Source organism: Helianthus annuus, chromosome 16, assembly GCF_002127325.2.
Source record: "Helianthus annuus cultivar XRQ/B chromosome 16, HanXRQr2.0-SUNRISE, whole genome shotgun sequence".
Taxonomy (NCBI): Eukaryota; Viridiplantae; Streptophyta; class Magnoliopsida; order Asterales; family Asteraceae; genus Helianthus; species Helianthus annuus.
This window is the reverse complement of record NC_035448.2, coordinates 149,638,715-149,655,779: the sequence shown is the minus strand read 5'-3', so window position 1 is coordinate 149,655,779 and position 17,065 is coordinate 149,638,715. Positions and strand designations below refer to the sequence as shown.

The 17,065-nt window shown below is 40.8% G+C and overlaps 1 non-coding gene across 1 annotated transcript; it reads left to right on the top strand.

Annotated features, from left to right (window-relative positions):
- The first annotated feature begins 12,057 nt into the window (after nucleotides 1–12,057).
- On the top strand, nucleotides 12,058–12,164 carry LOC118488762. The gene has a single exon (XR_004885297.1). It is a non-coding gene; the product is annotated as a small nucleolar RNA R71 (small nucleolar RNA).
- Nucleotides 12,165–17,065: the final 4,901 nt, after the last annotated feature.

Below are 17,065 nucleotides of genomic sequence, written 5' to 3'. Positions count from 1 at the left end.
TTACTGACCTCTCCTTGTCTCTTACACTTGATGCTGTCCGTCTGAGGGCACAAAGGAGCAAGGAGGCTGACAAGCGAAAGCGTGAGGATGATACCTCACGAAAGTCCGGTAAAAAGCACCGTGGAAACGGTGAGGGCAAGAGAGGGTCGGAGGCAAAGAAGGAGGGGCAAGCTGATGGAAGACCTTACTGCAAGGTCTGCAAGAAACCACACTCCGGGAAGTGTAGGTTTGCGTCTGGTTCGCAGTCGCAACAAAGGACTCCACCCTGTGGGCTATGCAAGTCCAAGGAGCATAAAACAGTGGAGTGCAAAAAGATAAAGGACGCAACCTGCTATAATTGTAATGAAAAGGGGCACATAAAGAGTAATTGCCCGAAGTATGCCAAGAAGGCGGAGGAAACTAATAAATCAAATGCGAGAATTTTCCGCTTGGATGCAAAGGAAGCGGTCAAGGACGACAATGTGCTTACAGGTACTTTTCTCGTAAATAATATATTTGCAAGAGTACTGTTCGATTCTGGCGCTGACAAGTCCTTTGTAGACCAGAAATTTTGCCAACTACTAAATATGCCAATCAAAACCCTAGACGTAAAATACGAAGTAGAGTTGGCAGACGGCACGATAGAAACCGTCTCTACCGTTCTAGAAGGATGTGAAATGTCCATTAGGAACCATTCTTTTCCTTTATCTCTACTTCCTTTCAAATTGGCGGGTTTTGACGTTGTGCTAGGCATGGACTGGTTATCTCGTAATCAGGCCCAGATCATCTGCGGCAAGAGGCAAATAGTTTTAAAGACTCCGAGTGGTGAATCTCTTACCATTCGAGGGGATACGCATTTCGGATTGCCCGAAGACGTATCTATGTTGAAAGCTTCAAGGTGTTTGAACAGAGGCTGTGTAATTTACATGGCTCAGGTGATAATAGAAGAACCAAAGCCAAAGATCGAGGATCTTCCTGTCATTTCTGAATACCCCGAGGTTTTTCCTGAAGAACTACCTGGTTTGCCACCAGATAGACAAGTGGAGTTCAGAATTGACATCATTCCTGGAGCAGCTCCGATAGCCAGAGCACCTTATAGATTAGCGCCAACGGAAATGAAAGAATTAAGGACCCAGTTGGATGAACTGCTGGCGAAAGGTTTTATCAGACCTAGTTCATCTCCCTGGGGAGCTCCTGTCCTATTTGTAAAGAAGAAGGACGGATCGATGCGGTTATGCATCGACTATAGAGATCTGAATAAAGTTACCATAAAGAATAGATATCCTTTACCAAGGATCGATGATCTATTCGATCAGCTGCAAGGTGCAAGCTACTTCTCCAAGATCGACTTAAGGTCGGGTTATCATCAACTAAGGGTCAGAGATGAAGATGTACATAAGACTGCATTTAGGACTCGCTATGGTCATTACGAGTTCCTAGTGATGCCTTTTGGGCTCACAAATGCACCGGCTGCGTTCATGGATCTCATGAATCGCGTTTGCAAGCCATACTTGGACAAATTCGTCATAGTCTTCATCGACGATATCCTTATCTATTCCAAGAATCAAGATGACCACGAGAAGCACCTTCGTTGCATTCTTGAATTACTACAACGTGAGAAACTCTACGCCAAATTCTCGAAATGTGAATTCTGGCTACGAGAGGTTCAGTTTTTAGGACACGTTGTGAGTGAGCGTGGTATCCAAGTGGATCCCGCTAAGGTAGAGGCAGTCATGAACTGGCAAGAGCCAAAGACGCCTACCGAAATCCGTAGCTTCCTGGGGTTAGCAGGATACTACCGGAGATTTATTGAAAACTTTTCAAGGATTGCTGCGCCCTTGACTTCCTTGACCAAGAAGAAAGAAAAGTACATTTGGGGCCCGAAGCAGCAAGAGTCCTTCGAAATACTGAAGCAAAAGCTAAGCAACGCACCTGTGTTGACATTACCGGAAGGTACAGATGAATTCGTAGTTTACTGCGATGCATCACACACAGGCATGGGGTGTGTGCTTATGCAGAAGGGCAAGGTGATTGCCTATGCTTCAAGGCAATTAAAGGTGCATGAAAAGAATTACACCACCCATGATTTGGAGTTGGGTGCCGTTGTATTTGCACTTAAGTTATGGAGGCACTACCTTTATGGTATTAAATTTGTGATTTATTCTGATCACAAAAGCCTCCAGCACCTGTTCAACCAGAAAGAGTTGAACATGAGACAGCGCCGTTGGATGGAAACCCTGAATGATTATGATTGTGAAATCAGGTACCATCCCGGCAAGGCGAATGTAGTCGCCGATGCATTGAGCAGGAAAGAAAGGGTAAAACCCATTCGAATCAATGCCAAGAGCATTGAGGTTAAGAATAATTTGATGGAAAGGATATTAGCTGCGCAGCGTGAGGCTGTGTTGGAAGCTAATTATCCTAATGAAAAGCTGGGAGTAACTGAGGAGCAGTTGACTCTTAGCAAGGATGGAATTCTTAGACTAAACGGACGTATATGGGTTCCAATATATGGAGGACTACGAGATGTTGTTCTCCACGAAGCCCATAGTTCCAAATACTCGGTCCATCCTGGTGCTGATAAAATGTACCAAGACTTAAAGGCAAATTATTGGTGGATAGGCTTGAAAAAGTCTGTAGCCGCCCATGTAGCAAAGTGCTTGACTTGTGCTCAAGTCAAAGCCGAGCACCAAAAGCCGTCTGGCTTGCTACAACAGCCTGAACTTCCCGAGTGGAAGTGGGAATGCGTAACTATGGATTTCATAACCAAGTTACCCAAAACCAGGAAAGGAAACGATACAATATGGGTCATAGTCGATAGGCTGACTAAATCAGCTCATTTTCTACCCATCAAGGAGACGTATAGCTCCGATATGTTAGCCCAACTTTATGTTGATAAGATTGTAGCCTTACACGGCATACCTGTGTCTATTATTTCCGACAGGGATACTAGATACACATCTCACTTCTGGAAGAGTTTCCAGCAATCTTTGGGCACGCGTTTAAATTTTAGTACGGCTTACCATCCACAGACGGACGGTCAAAGTGAGCGTACTATCCAAACGCTAGAAGACATGCTTCGTGCATGTGCGATCGATTTAGGTGGTAACTGGGATAAAAACCTACCCCTGATCGAATTCTCCTACAATAATAGCTACCACACCAGCATAAAGGCTGCGCCTTTTGAGGCACTATATGGTAGGAAATGCAGATCGCCTGTTTGTTGGGCGGAAGTAGGAGAGGTCCAATTATCGGGACCAGAGATTGTTTTCCAGACAACGGACAAGATTGTCCAAATACGGGAACGTCTCAAGGCTGCCCGAGATAGGCAGAAAAGCTACGCGGACCCGAAGCGTAAAGATTTTCACTTTGAAGTAGGTGAAAAGGTATTGTTGAAAGTATCACCTTGGAAGGGGGTGATGCGTTTCGGCAAGAAGGGCAAGCTGAGTCCGAGATACATAGGGCCTTTTGAGGTCATTGAACGAGTCGGATCAGTTGCCTATAAACTGAACTTGCCTGAAGAGCTCAATGGAATTCACAATGTGTTCCACATCTGCAATCTCAAGAAGTGCTTCGCCGACGAATCGTTGGTGATTCCACACACAGATGTGCATATAGATGAGAGCTTAAAGTTTATAGAAAAACCCTTGTCGATTGAGGATCGACAGGTGAAGAAGCTTCGCAGGAAGCACGTACCGATTGTAAAAGTCAAATGGGATGCTCGTAGAGGTCCTGAATATACGTGGGAAGTCGAAGCTACAATGAAAGAAAAATACCCCTATTTATTTGAGTAAATCTCGGGTCGAGATTTATTTTAAGGGGGTGAGGATGTAACACCTCGAATTTTGAGTCCAATGATGTGTTAACACGTGTCATTTGTTTACACGTGGCGTCTATAATAAATAAAGGACCAATTTTGACAAACCTTGAAAGTATATAAATTCGAGGGTTATAAATGTCAACAAGGGTAAATATACTGTATAGTATCCCTAAATAATGCTTAAACCTTCAAACGAGTAAATTATAGATCGTACAAAAATAAAACGCGGATGAAAGTGAGAGATTACGAACTACAGGGGTTAACTGTGTCAACATGTTTAATAATACCTCTGAGTGACCCTTTAACGTCCCAAAGACTTTGTAACGGTATTATACCCTCACTAAAATAATATATATGAACTTCGCGAAGTTTCGGTATGAAACGAGAAAGTTACGATCGAATTCGTAGAAGAAGGGTTAAAAGCGTCAACAGTGAAAGTTAAGGCTTTCCAAAATAATTAATAAATAAACCGGGGACTTAATAATGCGGGTAATTAACACGAGACCCCTATCGGTAAATAACCGAGGGCCAAACCGCAAAGTTACCCCTTCAAAACCGAAAGGTCAGGCGAATCATTACGAAAGATTTCGTTATTAATGGCCAGATTCTGTAATAATTACAAAAAGATTTAAAATCCTGAAATTTTAACCTTAGGCGACCCGCGTAAGGTTTAGACATAAGTTGAGGCGGGCCGCGAGCCTCCTCTATTTCGCGTCTGATGTTTGATCTTTAGGCGACCCGCATTAAAACACATGGGAACTCCCATGCGGGCCGCGTAAAGTGCCCAGATGCAGAAATATGGTAACTACTTGGCTTTTGGAACTTGTGAACGATCATGCACATAATTATGGGGCATGGGCACCCTATGCTCAACCCATATCACTTAGGGGACACCTACCATTACCTCTGGTCAGATGGTAGTGCTTGCAATGATCAACAAAGCTTGGCATTGGCTATAAATAGCATGCCTTAAGCATAACAATTCACACAACTCAAAAACACTTATATCTGATCATTCAAGAGCTCTCTAGCTTTCCCTTCTGTTCTCTCATCAAGAGTTAACTTCTGTAAGTCGTTCATAACCATTTTGGTTTCACATTTCCATAGTTATAGCCTATAAACGCAACCGTCGTAACTAACGGTTGTCATTGCAATATCTTGCAAATGATTCAGTCTTATGACGAATCAAAAATGGTTATGAGTTGGTATTTATGTGGGTATTAAACCTCTAAAATGGTTCCCCCTGATCACCACTCTAACTATGTCAATTATCGAGTCAAACGAGCGGTTAAAAAGTCAACAGAAAGCTATTTTAGCAATTTATGCATAATCTGTAATATATATGTTATGGAACCTGTTTTGACAATCATAAATCGTGGTAATGAGTATATAAACTTGTTTGCGCTCGTTTGAATCGATCATTTACTATATAGAACCGGTTCGGAGCCGAAAGTCGCATAAGTTTGACTTTTGCTTTGACTTCAGTTCTGACCCGTTTTAGTGAGGTATAAATATACCTTAGGACTCTCTTAGGACCAGGTCACATGTTGGTATAAGCCTCTGTGGTCGGTTCATGAGTTATCCGAGTCTTTAGCGCATTTCCGTCATTCGCCTAAAAGTTGACCGTAACGACCTTTTAAAATTAAAACGAGTATTTCGGACACGTGAACGGGCCAAAACCTTGCTTGTTAAATTATAAGCATGTCCCTAAAGTTTCACGTCAATCCGAGGTCTAGAATGAGAGTTATGCTAAAAGGCGCACTTTTAAGAAAGTTTTGTATATAACGGCGCAATTAGCATAACGCTCATCTAACCCAAGTTTTCGGCACCAAAACTTTTACCCACTGTGGTAAAATAATATTTTGGGAATTTTAAAGATTTTTAATAATTTTTACCTTGCTCATAACCTGCGGTTATGGCTACGGTTCGGTAAATACCGAATGTGCCCTTTTTGGCCAAAACGGGAGTTCTACAAGGTCTTTTGACCCGATTCCAGTTGCCACTGGTTTTAAATAATAAATAAAATATTTTAAGCTTTATAAGCTGTTCGGGAAACTCAGATTTCCTGTAGAACTCGAAAAGCCTTTTTAAAGTCTTTAAAATGACCGAAAAGCCCCTACGGGGCATAATCTAAACTTAAACTCGTTACGGGCATTACGGAAGGTATCCTACTGATACCAAAATGCTTTTAAGGCATATTGACTTAGGAAATAAGCGTACGACTCTTGTGGTTAACCGTTTCGCCTATTTGCGCACACGGTACGGCCCACGGAACTAGTTTTCGTGCAATAGCCGATATGGGTCAAATTATATTATTTGAACCCCAAAATCCAGAGTATGAACTATAAACCCATATAAAACAAGTCACTGAACTTGTTGGGTCCAAATCATACTCCATTCTCGGTTTTCGCCTTTTCGTGCGAATTAACCATATCTATATATCGGAATCAACCGGTTTAAGCTACGGCTACTATAAGGACCGTTAGGATTCTAAGAGGTTAATTAAAACCTTCGTTCCAGATTAGGAGCCCCAGTAAAAGCTATCGGTGACTTGATCTAAATTAAGGATTAATACTTGCAAAGGTAAATACTTTTGACTTATTTCCCCTATATGGGCTTGGGTTACGGTATATTAATACCGCTTGATTGAGCATTATATAATTCCATCGCTTAGGTGGTTAATTGATTAAATATGATCGGCTCATTTAAACAGTTTTGTTGCTTATAAGCCTTTGGGGGGTTTAATGACCGTTGTCCCGGATATCCTTGGCATCATTCTACGAAATGGCCACGACCATCGACATCCCGGTGTAGGCGTACACCCGGTATAAAGTGTCGACATTAAAACTAAAAGACGTAGCCGTTGGTTTCTGTACTACGGTTTTACGCAAACGTGGTGTGTCTATAAATCTTTAACCCGGCACGACCCGGGCTACTGAACGCATAAAAGAACATGTAAAACGTTCACAAGATTATTATGAATTTTCCCAAGTTATAAAAGAGTTTGTGCCTTGTGCATTCAAATCAATTTTAATAAACATTTTCAAATGTGTCAGTTGAATGTATTTACCAGTGTAAACTGACGTATTTTCCCCAAAAAGATTAAGTGCAGGTACCTAAACGTAATTGGCTGGTATTAGCTCCCTAGCGTCGGGATAAGCCTCGCAAGCTTGATTGCAGTATCTAATGGAACAATACTTTATCTGTATTTACGATCCACTGTGGATATTCAACTTCTGTAATACATTTTGATATTACAATCTGAGGTTGAAATTATATATTTAAATTATGCTTCCGCTGTGCACTATATAATTGTGTGGTTTGACTATATTGTTGCCAACATCGTCACGGTAATCCCCCACCGGGCCCACCGGTGAGACGCGTGGAAATCGGGGTGTGACAACAACACTATCCCTTGTGAGGGATACAAACCTACCTTTCTCCCCTTGTGTGGGACCCTTAGTTAATTACTGTTTATACGGAATGCAACGAGCAACACGAAACGAAACTCTATCACTCAAGTCCCTACTACTTAATACCGATTAGTCGCCGGGGCCAGGCGAACGGGTTATTAGTTGATAGCGCTATTTAGGTCTGACCAGCCTCACACCGACCCTTGTTACTGGGAACGGGCGTGAATTAATAGACTCTGGCACAAACGGGGCACTGCGGAAGCGTACGGCTAAGTAAGTATTCGGTATTGGAAAAACAGTTTAGTCGCTCACTTATGGGGTAGCTCCCCATGGCATGTATAAGCGGATAAATTAACTGTTGAAACAAGTTTTTGGAAATAAAACTGGAAAACTCTAAACTCGTGAACTCGCCAACATTATGTTGACACTCTACTGCATGCTTTGCAGGTTGCTCGATACAGCTCTGGACGGATGTTGCAATCGGAAGGAGTGCGTGGTTCGTAAGTAACATGATAATAAACTTGTGGTTTCAATTATGATGCGTTTTCTCCCCCTTTCCGCTGTGAACTTAAAACTATGTCTTGAGAAATTTAAGTTAGGTCACTAATTATGCTAATGTTTATAAACACAATCTAATCCATTCAATATAATTAGTGGCTAAGATCCTGGTCGTAACACGCCTTGCGGTAATGCTCCGCGTGTCGATTTTGAGGGTGTGACACAAACACTCCTATTTATAGGCTGAACAGAAGCTCGGGCACGACCCCGTGTTCGCTGGGCACAGCCCCGTGTCCATCCGAATCTCTCTCTTCATTAATTGCAATTCGCAATTCCAATAAATGCGCCTGCAGGAAATTGACCACGCCCCCGTGTCCGCTGGGCACGACCCCGTGGTGGGCAGTAGAAGCTTCTATGGGTTTGTCTTTTCTGCTGCTATTTGGGCACGGCTCTGTGCTCACTGAGCACGGAGCGTGTTCAGTCTTCTGTCTTCTTTGTTTTGCTTGGGAAGATGCTGTCGGGAGGTCGGGCATGTCACTTTTGTTCCCTTTCTTGTATTTATGTTAGATTTTGCTGTCTTTTTCCTTCTTTTGTTATTTTGAGCTCATTTAATCCTGAAAATACAAAAGGAAGACAAAAGCACACTTTTTCCAACATTAGTACTAAAAAGGGTTAGTTTTAAGCCACAATTGATGTACTTTATATGTTGCATTTTGTGCACATCACCGGGCATGCCACGTTTGTTCCTTTTCTTGTATTTATGTCAGATTTAGCTGTATTTTTTCTTCTTTTGTTCATTTGAGCTCATTTAATCCTGAAAATACAAAAGGAAGACAAAAACACACTTTTTCCAACATTAGTACTAAAAAAGGGTTAGTTTTATGCCACAATTGATGTAATTTATATGTTGCATTTTGTGCACATCAAATACCCCCACACTTGAATCTTTGCTTGTCCTCAAGCAAAACTCTTTATAATGTGGCTTTTTCACTCCCAAATGGAATGGGTAGAAGAGATAGTTTATTTTTATTTATTTACAATCCTATTCGTCATGATTTATTAAAAACATATCATAAGATAAATTACTTATTAGGGCATAACATGCCTCTTTAAAATTCCATTTATATACAAGTTCACATACCACACGGGGGATCACTCAACACTCGGCCGAAGGTGTATTTTTAGTGAATCACTCGAGAGCGGCATGGAACTTACTCCTACCATAGGCTTGCCAAGCAATCAATCCTCCTCCTTTTTAACTATATACCTTTGTAAATATCAAGAGGACTTTTTGGGTGAAGTATTAGGATTGGGCTAAAGGTGGGTGGTTGGGTTAGTGGTTAGTAAAAGGGCGAAAAGCGTAAAAAACATCGGTTTTTTAAAGAGTTTTTATTTTTTCACAATTTTAATTTTTTTATTTTGATGAACCATTTCTTTCAAACAAGGTTAATTTTTGATGAAGTTGTTTGTTTATTTGGTTTCATCAACTCTTTTTTTTTTTTTTTTTGAAAAGTCATAAGAAAAACCGAGCTTTGTTACTAAAAGAAAAGGGTTAAAATAAAAAGGTTTAGGTGGGTAAAAAGGGTGATTGTTTTGGGTTAAGAAATGAAAAGGTTTAGGCTCAAAGGGGTTAACTTAGGGGGATTTTGGGTAGGTGGTAAAAAAAATGAAAAATAATGGTGTAGAAAGAAAAAAAAAAAAAAGGGGGTTAGTCCTAATGCCTCCATCATTTACTTACTCGGGTTTAAGTTGGTAAGGACCGGGAATGCATTGTCATGGCAAGTTCTAGAGTCGTACGAACCAAGCGGCTATTCACACAAGAAACGAAAAATGAGCATTTAGTGTAAAGATATGTATTTGTATGCTCGATAAAGGCTCAAAACTCACTTTTGTGGGAATGGGTTTTTTATGTGATCAAGTATATATAATCAAATTTTAATTAAGTTTGTCATGCCGTTTCATAATTTTCTTATGTTGGTTCTTTTTATCATGACGATATCGGTTGTAAACTTGTAAAAATATAACTTTGTTAGAACTTGAAATTCCCAACTTAAACTTAGACAAGTAAAAAAAATGAATTTTTTTTTGAAAAAAAATTGGGGTGATTAGCGGTTCCAATAGAGTTTTATGTAAGGCTTGTTAATTAGGACTTACAAGATTCAAAGTTTTAGCATCCCCCCCCCCCCCACACACACACACTTAAATTACACATTGTCCTCAATGTGTCCCAAAAATAAGTTTTTAGGTTGATTGAATGTGTAAAAGAGTGTTAAAAGCAAAATTTTATGTTACTGGCACTCTGGACATGGCCCCGTGGTGACCGGGCACGGCCCCGTGTTCAGGTGCCAGTGACAAAATTTAGTAAAGAGAAACAGAAGCCTGGACACGGAGGCGTGTTCAGTGAACACGGCCCGTGTCCAGTTACCTGAACTGGGCGATTGCTGCAGATTGTGCAGCACGGGGCCGTGTTGGACGGACACGGCCCATGCTGAACTTGCTGTAATGAGGAATTTTTTGTCGGATGACCCTGTTTTCGTGCATTGGGTGATGTTTCTCGTTTCCCTTGTTATCCTTGACCATCCCGAGTGTGTTTTATTCCTGCACATTAAAACTAAACTAAAAATTAATCTAAGCTAAACTAAGGATAGTTCCGCGGAATGCCTCCGTGGTGCGCCACGTTTATAAGGGTCCTTGGCTAGACCCAAAGTGAGGTCATATATTTTCCGAGCGGGATGTTTTGCATCCCATGTTGCACCGTCGGAGAGCATCATACAAACTCGAATCAATGGTGTAATTGACCGGGTCATCGTCCTTTACTCTCTTCCCAACTCCAAACTTCACTTCCTTATCCCCAAACTTCAGAGTAAGTGTTTCGTCATTCATGTCTACCACCGCTTGCGCGGTGGCTAGAAATGGCCTCCCTAGTATGAGGGGGACTTCGGTGTCTTCTTCCATATCTAGTATGACAAAGTCGGCCGGGTAGACGAAATTGTCGACTTTGACCAATAGATTTTCAGCTACACCTTGTGGGTATTTGACGGATCTGTCGGCAAGTTGTATACTCATCTTGGTAGGCTTGTTTTTCCTAGGCCGAGTCGTTTGAACATAGATGTAGGCATGAGGTTAATGCTAGTCCCAAGGTCGGCTAGTGCATTACGAACGGGGGATTCCCCGATCGAGCAAGGAATTGTGAAGCTTCCAGGATCAATTTTCTTTTGTGGGAGTTTATTGAGTACGAGGGCGGAGCATTCTTCGCCTAAGTTAACTAATTGCAATGATTCAATTTTCCTTATATGAGTGAGGAAGTCCCTCATGAATTTTGAGTATTTAGGCATTTGAGTTAAGACTTCGATAAAAGGAATATTAACATGCAATTGTTTTAGTAGATTTTCGAATTTCGCGAATTTCTCATTGGTATTTTGACGAATTAACCTACCGGGGTATGGAACCGAAGGAGCCTTGGTAGGCTCTTGAATTAGAGGAGAAGTCTTCTCTTGTTGGGGCGGTGTTATGCTTCCCTCAGTTGGCGGTGGTGGAGCTTCTTCGGAACCCACGGTACGGTTTCTTAATGTTATGAGATGGACTTGTGCTTTTGGGTTTGTTTGCGTATTACTTGGTAATGCGCCTTGTGGTCTCTCGGAGAAATTTTGAGCTAATTGATTTATTTGTTTTTCAATGTTTTGTATACTAGCTTGTTGATTTCTAAAATTCGATTCTAGTTGTTGAAATCGATCCGAGTTTTTCTTTTCAATGTCGGAGATGAGGCGAGATACAGTATCTTCAAGCCTTTCTCGTCCACCTTGTTGTCGAGGGAAATTTTGTGACTCATTTCTAGGTTGTTGAAAGTTTGTTCGTTGATTTAGGCTTTGTTGGTTACTACTATTGCCGGGTTCTCTCCAACCAAGGTTAGGGTGGTTACGCCATCCTTGGTTGTAGGTACCCATTGGAGGACCCGACGGCCTAGGTCTATTATAAATGTAGTTTACCGACTCTGTTTGCTCATCTGTTTCTTTCATACAACTCCAATTTTCATGTGGCCCACCACACCCTTCACAAGCCATAACCGAGACCGTTTTTGTTATTTCTAACTTTTTGATTTTTGAAGAAAGGGCCTCGATTTGGGCTTGTAAAGAAGTGCTTTCATTAACCTTATGGGCGCCCGGGGCAATAGATTTATTGCCTCGGGGAGTGTGCCACTGAAAATTGGTTTGAGCAATTTCCTCAATTTGATTGTATATTTCATGTGGGCGGCGATTACCTAAAAGTCCCCCGGAGCTAGAGTCAAGTGTTTGTCTTGTGTGTGGCAACAACCCATTGTAGGAAGTGGATACTTGTTGCCATACCGCAAGACCATGATGAGGACACTTTCGCAATAGCTCCTTGAACCTTTCCCAAGTTTCATATAAGGATTCCCCATCCTCTTGTGAATATGTATTAATTTCAGTCATTAATTTAGCCGTTTTAACGGGAGGGAAATACTTATATAGAAATTTTTGGGCTAGTTCATCCCAGGTGTTTACCGAACCAACTGGGAGGGCGTTGAGCCAAGCTTTTGCTCGGTCTTTTAGTGAAAATGGAAACATTCGTAGGCGGATGACGTCATTTGATGCTCCCTTGATCCGAAAGGTATCACATATTTCTAAGAAATTAGTAATATGTAGATGGGGATCCTCGTCCACAAGCCCATGGAAGGTTGCGGAGTTTTGAAGCATTTGTATCAAATGTGGCCGAAGTTCGAAGTTGTTAGCTTCAACATTCGATGCATTGATAGCGGCGCCGAGATTACCCACGGTGGGTCGTAGGTAATCCATGAGGGTACATCGGTCCGCCATTGGAAGTGGTTCCCCCGAAACCTTCTCTTGGTTTTTAGCTTTAACTCTTTTTCTGAGAAAGCGTTCGGGTTCTTCTAGAGGTTCTTTTATGTCTCTACTAGAATTGGAGCTCATACACTACGTAGAAGATTCAGATGTGGTGTCTGGTTCCAAATCCTGCAATAAAAACAGAAAAGAACGTTGGTTAGGAAGTTCACCACGGCCCCGTGCTTAGTGAACACGGCCCGTGGTCGGAGATACAGCGATTGTTTTCCGGATCCCTGTTACTGGAAAGTGGGACACGGCCCCATGTTGCACCGACACGGCCCCGTGCTCAGCTCTCTGTAACTCGGAAAATAAAAACTGCCAGTGACACTGCTGGGCACGACCCGTGTCTGACCAGGCACGGCCCGTGCTGAGCTCTGCAGAAGCTGAAAAATTAAGAAAATCCTAAAAAAATAAAAATAAAATAGAAAAAATGATTAGGCCGCTGATTCCTAACTTTCTTAAAATCCTTGTGTCTCCGGCAACGGCGCCAAAAACTTGATGCGTGTCAGTGTGTATATGCTTTAAGTGTATATTTTAAGCCCTTTTACACTTTTTAGCCAAGTTTTAAATTTATAAAATACGATATTTACTAACACTAAACACACATATGGGCAAGTGCACCCATCGAGGACGTAGTATAGTGTTGGTAAGATACCGAGGTCGTCCAAGGACACAAGAGCTTTTAGTACCGGTTTATCCTCAACGTCTAATCAAATCAAAAGTTAGAAAAATGTTTTTAAACTAGAAAAATAAAACTAACTAAATGCTGAAAAAAAATAAAAATAAAAACAGATAGACAAGATGAATCACTTGGATCCGACTCGTGTGTAGTGTAACCTTTGATTATTTTCGCACTTTTGCACTTGTTTAAGAGATTATCTTAGTTATTGTAGTAGGCCCCTCTTTTGAAGGTGACGTTACCCTCAACCCAGTACTTTGAGTCAGCAAGGATACAATCCTAAAGGGTCGGATTATTGAAAGATAATTAATTAAGTTATTAATGCACAATGTGGTAGGCCCCTCTTTTGAAGGCGATGTTACCCTCGGCTAAGTAGTCTAAGTGATGTGCGTGAAGTGTGTATATGTTTTAGGTATGTATTTTAATCCCCTTTACACTTTTTAGCCAAGTTTTGAATTTATAAAACACGATATTTACTAACACTAAACACACATATGGGCAAGTGCACCCATCGTGGACGTAGTGTAGTGTTGGTAAGATACCGAAGTCGTCCAAGGACACAAGAGCTTTTAGTACCGGTTTATCCTCAACGTCTAATCAAATCAAAATGTTAGAAAAGATTTTTAAACTAAGAAAATAAAACTATCTAAAATGCTGAAAATAAAAATAAAAATAAAACTTATAGACAAGATGAATCACTTGGATCCGACTCGTGTGTTAGTGTAGCCTTTGATTATTTTCGCACTTTTGCACTTGTTTAAGAGATTATCTTAGTTATTGTAGTAGGCCCCTCTTTTGAAGGCGACGTTACCCTCGACCCAGTAGTTTGAGTCAGCAAGGATACAATCCTAAAGGGTCGGATTATTGAAAGATAATTAATTAAGTTATTAATGCATAATGTGGTAGGCCCCTCTTTTGAAGGCGACGTTAACCTCAGCTAAGTAGTCTGAGTCAGCAGGGATACAGTCCTAAGTAGCTGGGTTAAAGTTTTAATAGTAGTTTAATTTATGAGGGGATCAAAGAGTTTGGACCCCCGCCATCCAATACCTTTGGGTATTGAAGGAGGTCCTACTAAATTTGACCCAGGTCCTTTGCAAGATCTATACACTGAACAATGGCAAGACTCTTACCAAACCGTTCCCTTAACCCCCGACCAGGTAGCCAACATACCTCCATATAGACCGTGGAGATATGAATGGTGAAAATCTTTTATTTTATATAGACAGTAAAATAATGCCAAGACACCACAGACAAACGATAAGGAAGAATCACCTTCAACATAAGAAACTAGTAATTAAATTCATTAATACAAAACCAATTAAAAAGTGTAAAAGATTAAAAATAAAAAGTATTACACTAAACACTTGTCTTCACCAAGTGATGTAAGAGACTTAGGCAAACATGGTCTTTGATTGCCAAGAACTCTTACGATCAATCTTGGATCCCGAGACGACTCACACACTCTATGATGGATAATGGATGATGGTGGTGGATGATGGTGTTATGGTGGTGGTGGGTGAAGTGTGAGAGAGGTGGTGTGCCAAGGGATGAGTTGAAATGGCTCCAAACACTCCTATGTATAGGCTGAACAGAAGCTCGGGCACGGCCCCGTGCCCGCTGGGCACGACCCCGTGTCCATCCTCGTCTCTCTCTTCATTAATTGTAATTCGCAATTACAATAAATGCGCCTGCAGGAAGTTGACCATGCCCCCGTGTCCGCTGGGCACGGCCTCGTGGTGGGCAGTAGAAGCTTCTAAAGGTTTGTCTTTTCTGCTGCTATTTGGGCACGGCCCCGTGCTCGCTGAGCACGGGGCGTGTTCAGTCTTCTGTTTTCTTAGTTTTGCTTGGGAAGATGCTGTTGAGGGGTCGGGCATTCCACTTTTGTTCCTTTTCTTGTATTTATGTTAGATTTAGTTGTCTTTTTGCTTCTTTTGCTAATTTGATCTCATTTAATCCTGAAAATACAAAAGGAAGACAAAAGCACACTTTTTCCAACATTAGTACTAAAAAAGGATTAGTTTTATGCCACAATTGATATAATTTATATGTTGCATTTTGTGCATATCAAATACCCCCACACTTGAATCTTTGCTTGTCCTCAAGCAAAACTCTTTATAATGTGGCTTTATTCACTCCCAAATGGAATGGGTAGAAGAGAAGGTTTTTGGGCTTGTCATAGAGTGTCGGGATTTCCAGATTCTTTATTGAGGTTTTATTTTTATTTATTTACAATCCTATTCGGCATGATTTATTAAGAACGTTTCTTAAGATAAATTACTTATTAGGGCATAACATACCTTTTTAAAATTCTATTTATATACAAGTTCACATACCTCACGGGGAATCACTCAACACTCGGCCGAAGGTGTATTTTTAGTGAATCACTCGAGAGCGGCATGGAACTTACTTCTACCATAAGCTTGCCAAGCAATCAATCCTCCTCCTTTTTAATTATATACCTTTGTAAATATCAAGAGGACTTTATGGGTGAAGGGTTAGGCTTGGGCTAAAGGTGGGTGGTTGGGTTAGTGGTTAGTAAAAAGGGCGAAAGGCGTAACAAACGTCGGTTTGAAAGACTTTTATTTTTTTCATATTTTTATTTTATTTTGATGAATTGTTCAAACAAAGTTATTTTTGATAAACCTTGTTTGTTTGTTTGGTTTCATCAAGATAAAATAATAATTATATATATATATATATATATATTTTTTGGAAGTCATAAGAGAACCGAACGTTGTTACTAAAAAAAAGGGTTAAAAATAAAATGGTTTAGGTGTGTAAAAAGGGTTGTTTTGGGTTAAGAAATGAAAAGGTTTAGGCTCAAAGGGGTTAACTAGGGGATTTTGGGTAGGTGGTAAAAAAAATGAAAAATAATGGTGTAGAATAAAAAAAAGGGTTAGTCCTAATGTCTCCATCATTTACTTACTCGGGTTTAAGTTGGTAAGGACCGGGAATGTATTGTTGTGGCAAGTTCTAGGGTCGTACGAACCAAGCGGCTATTCACACAAGAAACGAAAAATGAGCATTTAGTGTAAAGATATATATTTGTATGCTCGTTAAAGGCTCAAAACTCTCTTTTGTGGGAAAAGGGTTTTTTATGTGATCAAGTATATATAATCAAATTTTAACTAAGTTTGCCATGCCTTTTCATAATTTTCTTATGTTGGTTCTTTTTTTCACGACGCTATCGGTTGTAAATTTGTAAAAATATAACCTTGTTAAGACTTGAATTCTCAACTTAAACTTAGACAAGTAAAAAAAATGAATTTTTTTTGGAAAAAATTTGGGGTGATTAGCGGTTCCAATAGAGTTTTGTGTAAGGCTTGTTATTAGGACTTGCAAAATTCAAGGTTTTAGCATCCTCCACACTTAAATTGTACACATTGTCCTCAATGTGTCCCAAAAATAAGTTTTTAGGTTGATTGAATGTGTAAAATGGTGTTAAAAGCAAAATTTTATGTTACTGCAGTCTGGACACGGCCCCGTGGGACCGGGCATGGCCCCGTGTTCAGGTGCCAGTGACAAAAATTTAAGAAAAGGAACAGAAGCCTGGGCACGGGGGCGTGTCCAGTGAACACGGCCCCGTGTCCAGTTACCTGAACTGGGCGATTTGCTGCAGACTGTGCAGCACGGGGCCGTGTTGGGTGAACACGGCCAGTGTTGAGCCTACTGTAATGGAGAAATTGTTGTCGGATGGCTCTGTTTTCGTGCATGGAGCTATGTTTCTATTTTCCCTTGTTATCCTTCACCATCCAAAGTGTGCTTTATTTCTTATAACACCATCCAAACCTTAAAACCATCATTTCATTAAATATCA